At 45.5% G+C, this 8495-nt stretch overlaps 1 pseudogene; it reads right to left on the bottom strand.

Moving 5' to 3' along the window:
• The window catches only part of LOC102876494, a 364038-nt pseudogene that overhangs the window by 275669 nt on the left and 79874 nt on the right, over nucleotides 1-8495 (bottom strand).

The following is an 8495-nucleotide window of genomic DNA, read 5'->3' as shown; positions in this document are numbered from 1 at the left end:
GGGGGGGGGGGTTCTGTGGCTGATCTTTCAGAAGCAGAATGGTAGGCCTTAATGCAGCAGGATCTCAGAGAGGACTTGAACTGCAAACCTTTGCTTTCAACAGCCAAGCGTTAGTAACCGACAGCACCACCCAGGGACACCATCACTGTTACTACTGAAGAGGCCTTCATTATTTTCTTTTTACAAAGAAGAAGAAAATCAACTGCTATTTAACAAGACCCTCCATGACCTCCCCCCCAATGACCTTTTCTCCTATTTCTTCCCTAATTGCTCATCTACGTTCTATTTTCCCCCAAATAAAAGGCACAATCCAGCCCGAGGGGTTTTAAACTTTCTGGTGTGTCCCCTCCACAGTGAAGTGTGTGCTCTGCCCTGCAATCTAAATTATCACTCACCTTGTGAAATCTTTTCTTTCATTCTCTTCACTTAACCACCACCTAAACCTACTATTTTTCATTGACTTGTTTTCTTCCCTTTTCTGCTGCTTCCTCCCAGCAAAGTAAGGGCTAGCAAATGCCCATCCTGTCGTATTTCTATGCTCTACACTCAGGCGGGGCCTCCATTGAATGCAGGTGAGTGTAGAGTGTTTTGTTCAGGACCAGCCTCACAGACGCCCGGAGGGAAGGAGAAAAAAACAAGATCTTTGTTTGAATTCTTCATAGTCTTGGCGAATATCTTCAATTCCACCATTGAAAATCATTACCATCAGACTGTGTTCGCAAGAGTCTCCCCAGGACTCTGCAGCCCTTAAGTGAGACAACTTCAAAAGAACAAATGGTAGTGATCACAAAAATCCAATTAGGTTAAACCGAGTGAAATCATTGATATTGGCTGTTCTGAGCCACAGGTGTAGCAATTTTACACAGGGCACCATAGTAACAAGGGCACCAGGAATCTCTCTTAGCAGCTGGGTTTTTTGTTAGAGTATGGTATACCTTAACTCATACACTTCTTATAACCCTTTATTCTCTTTTATTATCATCTAAGTGCTACGGCATCCACTTCCTAAACAACATGCCTCCAGAAACTCTATGAACTTGGATAAATGTCGATGGTTGTAGAGGGGCTTTCAAGCCTTTTGTTTGTAGGGTTGCTATGCTATGCTTGACAACAACAGCAGCAGCATGTGCTACAAAGAGAATGGCAAAGCTTAGGGAGGTGAAGGCCTTTGCCAAGAAGAGTGATGAAGTCAGGTTAGAAACCCAGCTCTCTAAGTCCTGGAGGCAATGGCCGAGGCTTCTCCTTCAGCAGGAGGCTACAGTGGACTCAGCTGGGGTCACAGCACAGAGAAACCCAGTAATGGCTCACTGCTCTTTGCTGCCTTGAGGATTTCTTGAGCCCTGCTGTTGAGGGGGAACCCCTAAATGATACTGACCATCCCTCCCCCATCCCCAGTCACTTGACCTGGCAGCTTGCACAACCACAACCACCACTTTTGTCAGAAAAAATAAAAGGGTGATAAAATTTGGGGTGGAACTATATCTTGACACTTGCCTGCAAATCTAGCTGAAGAACTTTTGGGAGGCCGCTTCATCAGCTTGCCATGCCTCAGCCCCTTTAACCGTCCATCCACTTCTAGCCCCTCAATTCCAGGGAGAAGTCATCTGGCTTGTGCCCCTATCTTGATGAGGCAACTCTTCTTACCTCATGTCACACCCAAGTTCCCACTAGAATTATGGGCTTCTGAGCTAAACATAAAGGTTTCCCTGGCATAAGGTCCACCCCATCAATCTCGTAGATCCCAACCTTCCTCACTCCTGGGGTCAACAACTCCTTTCCCAAGAGGTTTCCGCTGCTTTGCTAACCACACTTAACAACAGCCTGACTCTCCTGCCTCACCTTCCCACAGCCTATAACTTCTATATTTTGAAGAAAAGAAAAAGACTTGGTCTTTTCTCACTCTCAATCCAGCTTAGAATGTTCATGAACAACCTTGGGTCAACAATCCTTTCCTTCTCCCAGCTTTATTTGGTGTTGTGTGCCATCAAGTCAGAACTGACCCATAGCTGACCCTCCCGCGAGTTTTCAGAGGCAATAAATTATGTGGGAGAAGACTGCTCATCTTTCACAGAAAAGCTGGTGGATTTGAACCACAAGAAATCTGGAGGACAACCACCTGACCTACTGACTGGAGGAGATCTATGTATGTTCCCATCTCAAAGAAAGGTGACTTGACATAGTGCGGAAATTATCGAACACTATCAGTGATATCACATGCAAGCAAGATTCTGCTGAAGATTATCCAAAAATGACTGGAACAGCACATCAGCAGAGAATAGCCCGAAGTGCAGGCTTGCTTAGTTTAGAAGAGGCCGTGGTACTAGGGAAATGATAATGTCTGATGGATCTTGGCTGAAAGCAAAGCGTACCAGAAAAATGTCTGTGTTTCATTGACTATGCAAAGGCATTTGACTGTGTGAATCACAACAAACTGTGGCTGACTCTGAGAAGAATAGGAGTCCCAGAACACTTGATCTTGCTAATGTGAAGCCTACACTTGGACCAGGAGGCAGTTGTCATAACAGAGCAAGGAAACACTGCATGGTTCAAAACTGGCAAGGGGATACACCAAGGATGTGTTGTTCTATCTCTGTAACTTTTCGATCTATATGTGGGGCAGATTATCCAGGAGTCTGAGCTCTGTGAGGAGAAGTGTGGCATCAGGATTGGAGGTAGACTCATCAATAATCTGCGTTACGCAGATGACACAACCCTGCTTGCTGAAACTGAGGAGAACCTGAAGTGCTTGCTACAGAAGGTCAAAGAATGCTGCCTTCTATATGGATTGAAGCTCAACATCAAGGAAAAAAAAAGATTCTCACCATTGGGCTGATTGGGAGCATTACGATAGATGACAAAGAAATTGAGATTGTTAACAACTTTAGTTTGCTTGGCTTGACAATCAACACCCTTGGCACCAGCAACCAGAAAATAAAATGATGAATTGCATTGGGAAATTCTGCTGTCAGAGACTTCTCAAAAGTACTGAAGAGCAATGGCATCAGTCTGGAGACTAAGGTGAACCTGATCCAGGCCATGGTCTTTGCAATCACTTGCTATGCTTTGGAAAGCTGGATAATGACTAGAGATGGTAGAAGAATTGATGCCTTTGAGCTGTGGTCATGGAGAAAAGTACTGAATATACCATGGACTGTTAGGAGAACAAACAAGTTCACCTTTGAAAGGGTGAGACTGGACTGCTCGTTGGAGGCAAGGATTCTTCTGAAGCTTCTTCTGATATACTTTGGACGTGTTGCAAGGAGGGACCAGTCCTTGGAGAGGGACATCATGCTTGGGAGGGTGGAAGGACAGTGCAAGGGAGGAAGACCCTTGATGAGATAGATTGATTCAGTGGCTGGGATAATAGAGGTAGGTCTTTGTCAGTGACATAAGACTGCAGGTTGCAGGGTTTAGGGCTTTGTACACAACGTCACCATGAGTCGCAGGTGACTCAATAGCACACAACAACAATTACATCAACAAACCACCACCTTTGCACAGGCAGAGATTCTCACCACTGGACCAATTGGTAGCATTAGGATGGATGGTGATGAGATTGAGACTGTTCACAGCTTTAGTTTGCTCGGCTACACAGTCAACACTCTTGGCACCAGCAGCCAGGAAATTAAAAAAAGTATTGCAATGGGAAAGTCTGCTGTTAGAAACCTCTCTAAAGTACTCAAGAGCAACAGTGTCTCTCTGGAGACTAAGGTGCGCCTGATACAGGCCATGGTCTTTACAATCACTTGTTATGCATCAGAGAATTGGACAATGACTAGGGAAGATAGAAGGAGAATTGATGCATTTGAGCTGTGGTGCTGGAGAAAAGTATTGAATGTATCCTGGACTGCCAAGAAAACAAACAGATTCATCCTAGAGAGGGTTAAACCAGGCTACTCCTTGGAGTCAAGGATTCTGGAGCTACATCTAACATACTTTGGACATGTTATAAGGAGAGACAGGTCCTTGGAGAGGGACAGCATGCTTGGTAAGGTGGAGGGACAGCACAGGAGGGAAAGATCCTCTATGAGGTGGATTGATTCAGTGACTGGGGTAATCGGGATGGGTGTGTCAGAGGCCATGCGATTGGCACAGGATAGAGCAGGGTTTAGGGCTGTTGTACAGAGGGTCGCTATGAGTCGCAAATGACTCGACCTCACATAAAAACAACAACAAGCCAGATGGCATAAATCAGTCCCTTTCCATACTTGCTGCCACACTTCCAGTGGTCATGCCCACATTCCTTCTGTGTGGGCCATTATCAGTCTTCCTCTCTGCCTGTTCCCAGGATATCAGCCTGGGGATGCCAGTGCTACTGCAAATGACCCATATTTGTGTTTAACAGAGAACTTCCTGGAAGCCCTTTATATCCAGTCAATTTCTCCGTCCTTCACTCTTGCCATTTCCACTTATGGATGCGCTTTGACATTTTTTTCATCATCGAAACTATTTCACCTCAGAAATAAAAAAAATTAAAAAAAAACACACAAAAAACTCTCCAATGTCTTTGTCTGAAACAACCTGCTGGATATTACTATAGGAAAAATCAGTCTATCCTAACAGCTCAACAGGTATAAAAATTGTATAACTATCTCATTGTCAAGGCCAATTTTCTAAACACATCAGGCTGGAGACTCTTGGGTCATGTCAAAGCCTTCCTACCCTCCCAACCAGCATTTGTGCTTAAAAGTTTCCTGTCTCCCATGAGCGGCCCCTCCCTTAGGTCAAGCCCACGGTGGTTTCTGCTGTTCTCAGTCCTCAGAGTTTTTCCTCCACTCCTGCCCAGCATTTATACGAGGTCATTTCTAACCACTCTTCTCTTACAGGGAATTAGGTTCTGAAGTGAGCCCATGGGTGAAATTTCTGGATGGTTAAACTATGCTACAAAAATTCCTTAGGTCACCTGTGAACTCCATTACTGGATATCCATTCAGTGAGATAGAAAACCCCGTTTTCTTCCACTAGGACCAAGCTCCGGTCTGCTTTGAGGACAAAAGCACTAGCTTGGGGTTGCTGCTGTTGCCAGGTCAGAACCGACCCATAGTTGAAAACTAGCGGATTTTCAGGGGCAGTTTAATGCACAGGGGAGACTGCCCATCCTTCTCTAATAGAGCAGCTGGTGGATTTGAAACACCTGCCTCTGAGATTGCAACCCAGCTTCTTACCACTAGGCCAGCAAAGCTCCCTAGCTTGGGGTTAGCAGGCAAGAAAAAGAATAGGAACATCATTAGTTACTACCATCACATTACACATAGCAGTCTCCTCACCCCTGCGGAGGTATAAGGGACTACAGCCTACGAGCCAGGCAGTCACTCGGGGCATATGCTCCCTGACTGGAAGGAACATCATTGAAACCTCAGTGTTCTTTTCCTTCTTCCCTGTGTGTTTGTCTCTTCCGTGCCCACCCCTCCCTTCAAGCGTGAGCTGGGGTGTTTCTCTTTGCCCTCCTCAGTGTCTTTCTGCGGGTCCTCGTTGTGTAATTTGTGTTTCCCTCTGTTTCTGTAGTATTCTCAACATGTCATCTTATTTCTACTTGTGTGTAGGCATGAATCTCTCTCCCTGTCTTTCTGCTTTCTTGCATCCTTCTATCCTTCTCAGCAGGTCTAATCCTGCCCCTACTGATAGATACATCTTTCTATGAGTGTCTCTCTGTTCTCATTTTTCTGTCTTGTTCTCTCTCTCCCTCTCTTTCTCTCTCTCTCTCTCTCTCTGTGTGTGTATGTGTGTGTGTGTGCGCGCACGTGCGCGTGAGCGCATGTCTTACTCTTTCTATGCATGTATCTCTCTGTGTGCTGTACACCACTCTTGCTGTGCTATTATCTCCTTCTGCCCACATTGCTCCAGATGTAGTTCTTTGCTGAGAACTTACAGTTCATTGAGCTCAGATCCTGGTCCCAATTCAGTGCCACAGCTCTGTCCTCTTTACACACTTTCATGTGCTCCCCAGGAAGCAACAAAATTCCTTAGCAATACAAAAAAAGTTGCCATCCAGTTGATCCTAAGTCATGGTGATCACATGCATGCTACAGTGGAACTAAGGTCAGAGGGGCTCGATGGCTCCTCGCCACACTTCACCACACACTCCACCTTGCAACAAAAGGAGGATAACCTGGCCTTCCAAATGTCTTTGCATAGACATTGAACTTCCTATTTTCCTGTCACAGCCCAGCACATTAACCGTTAGAACCACTGGGGTCTCCCAAATTCTTAACAAGATGGGCACGATTCTCTGAAATCCGGTCTTGGCTAGATGTGCCAGCCCCATCTTCCTCTATTGCCACATGGGCTACATTCTATAGTTCAAGTATTTGGGGGAAAAAAAACTCTTGCAAGGTAGGTCTCTCCTCCCTTAAACAAATCCCATAGTGAAGGAATCTTAAAACACAGAAAGGCATGGTTAGAGCAGTAGTGCAGGAAGTGAGGGCAGGGAGCTATGAAACCTGCTCACTGTCAACATTCTCCACACCCTGCAGAGGCTAACCTGCATTTGAAAGCCACTGCTGAGGCCAAGCACACTGGGAGGTTTCCAGCTGCCTTGTTCCTCTGCCATTCTCTGTGTATCAAAAGCCCTTGCTTGCTTCTTCTGGGTCAAGTTCAAGAGTCACCTATCAAATCCTCTAGCACCCGGGGACATTCCAGCAAGCACTTCCTGCCTTAAGTGTCTGCCTGGTGCAGGCTGATGTGCCCTTTACATGGAGGACTCCTGTTAGCACGGTGTGAGTGAAGCTGTGTGGGCATGTGAACTTTACAGGAAAGTCCTGCTGAGCAAAGGTGCACGCGCGCGCGCGCGCGCACACACACACACACACACACACACACACACACACACACACAGTCCCAGATAGTCCCACAGCAGGGCTCAAGGCTTAACCCTCTTTTTGTGTGCTTATCTGTGGAATTGTTGAGTTCTAGTCTTAATGTTTAAGTTAGGAAATGGCCAGACCAAGAATGTAGTTCTTGACGTTGAAGACTGAAAAAAATACGAGAGGAGGAAAAGCAGCAGACACTCGAAACCAATCAGAAACTCACAAACCTTCACATTCACTCTGTTGACTGAAGTCTTGGAAATCACAGGGGTTTTAGGAACTTGAAAACTGCATTTGTACCCCTATGTTGAAATCCAGACTGGCTCAAGAAGGACCTTTCTTCAAGTCCTCCAGTTTGCCTGCATTGTTCCTCTGAAAGAGCCAGGACTGTCAGAACTCCATAGAACATCTCACATTTGCAAATGATTCAACACAACATCACTGTACAAGAGCTAGGGCTGAGCTAGGGTTTCCTCAGAGGTATAGACACCATGCTATCGCAGTTCCTGTTAGCCTCTGGGAAAATTACATTAAGGAAGACACACACACACACAGAGAAATGCGTATGTACACACATGCACTGCCCTGATCTCTCATCCATGTAGCAATTTACTCTGTCATCTATGGAAGGACAGCTGTGGCACATGCTAGTTTCTCTTCAGGGGACCTGGAATCTGACACACTGAAGGAGGCTCAGGAGAACAGTCTGAACACATGTCTAGAAAGGACGGTATTGCACACATAGTAGGGACTTAACAAAAGCTGAATACCTGCTGATCTTTTCCAAGAAAACTGGGTCACAGTGGCATTGAAAAGGGGGAACATTTTAGAACTTGGTTTCAAAAGTTCCTCCTTCAATAATAGGAGCTCTTAGAAACCTGAGAGGAATTCTGATATGGTTCATTCCAATAAACTATCATCCGCAAAGCTCAATAGTAAAACCATCAAACACACTTTGTTATTGGGGGTCGGGTGGGGATCTTACCAGTACTTAGAGCACTGCTGAGCTAGAACGTTAGTTATGAAGATCTTAAACCTTTGTGAGCAGTCAAACAGTGTCTAAAGGGCCCCTCTCTGTTGTATACCACACACATCTCTCCTGTACCATCCTCATCATCTCTGACACACTAGAGTCATGTCAATCCATCTCACTGGAGGTCTTCCTTTCTTCATTGACTATTTTCCAAGCCTGATGTCCCTTTCCTAGGAAAACTCTCACCTAGCTACATGTCCAAAGTTTGAAAGATGAAGCTTCGCCTCTTTGCCACCAAGGAACATTCAGGCTGCACTTTATCCAAGACCTATCTGTTATTTTAGCTGTCCATGGAACATTCAGTACTCTTCTCCAGCATCACAACCCAAAGGGACCAAGCCTTCTGTCATCCTCATTTATTGTCCAGCTCTCTGATGTGTAGCAGGTGATTGAGGAGACCATGGCCTGAAGCAGGTGCACCTAGTCTTCAGACTGGCCTCACTGCTCTCCAGCATTTCAGAAAAGAGCCTGACAGCAGAATTGCCCAATGCAATGTGTCTCCTGATTTCCTGACTGCTGGCACCAAAGGTGTTGATTGTTAATCCAAGTAAGATGAAATCACAGATAGATTCAATCCTTTCTCCATTTATCATAATGCTGACTATTGATCCTGTGATAAAAACCTGTTTGATGTTGAGATGTAATCCACACCAAAG

Source organism: Elephantulus edwardii, unplaced genomic scaffold (assembly GCF_000299155.1).
Source record: "Elephantulus edwardii isolate Elephantulus edwardi_28Jun2011 unplaced genomic scaffold, EleEdw1.0 scaffold00113, whole genome shotgun sequence".
Classification (NCBI taxonomy): domain Eukaryota; kingdom Metazoa; phylum Chordata; class Mammalia; order Macroscelidea; family Macroscelididae; genus Elephantulus; species Elephantulus edwardii.
The sequence above is the reverse complement of the archived record's forward strand: the minus strand, read 5'-3'. Positions and strand labels throughout refer to the sequence as shown.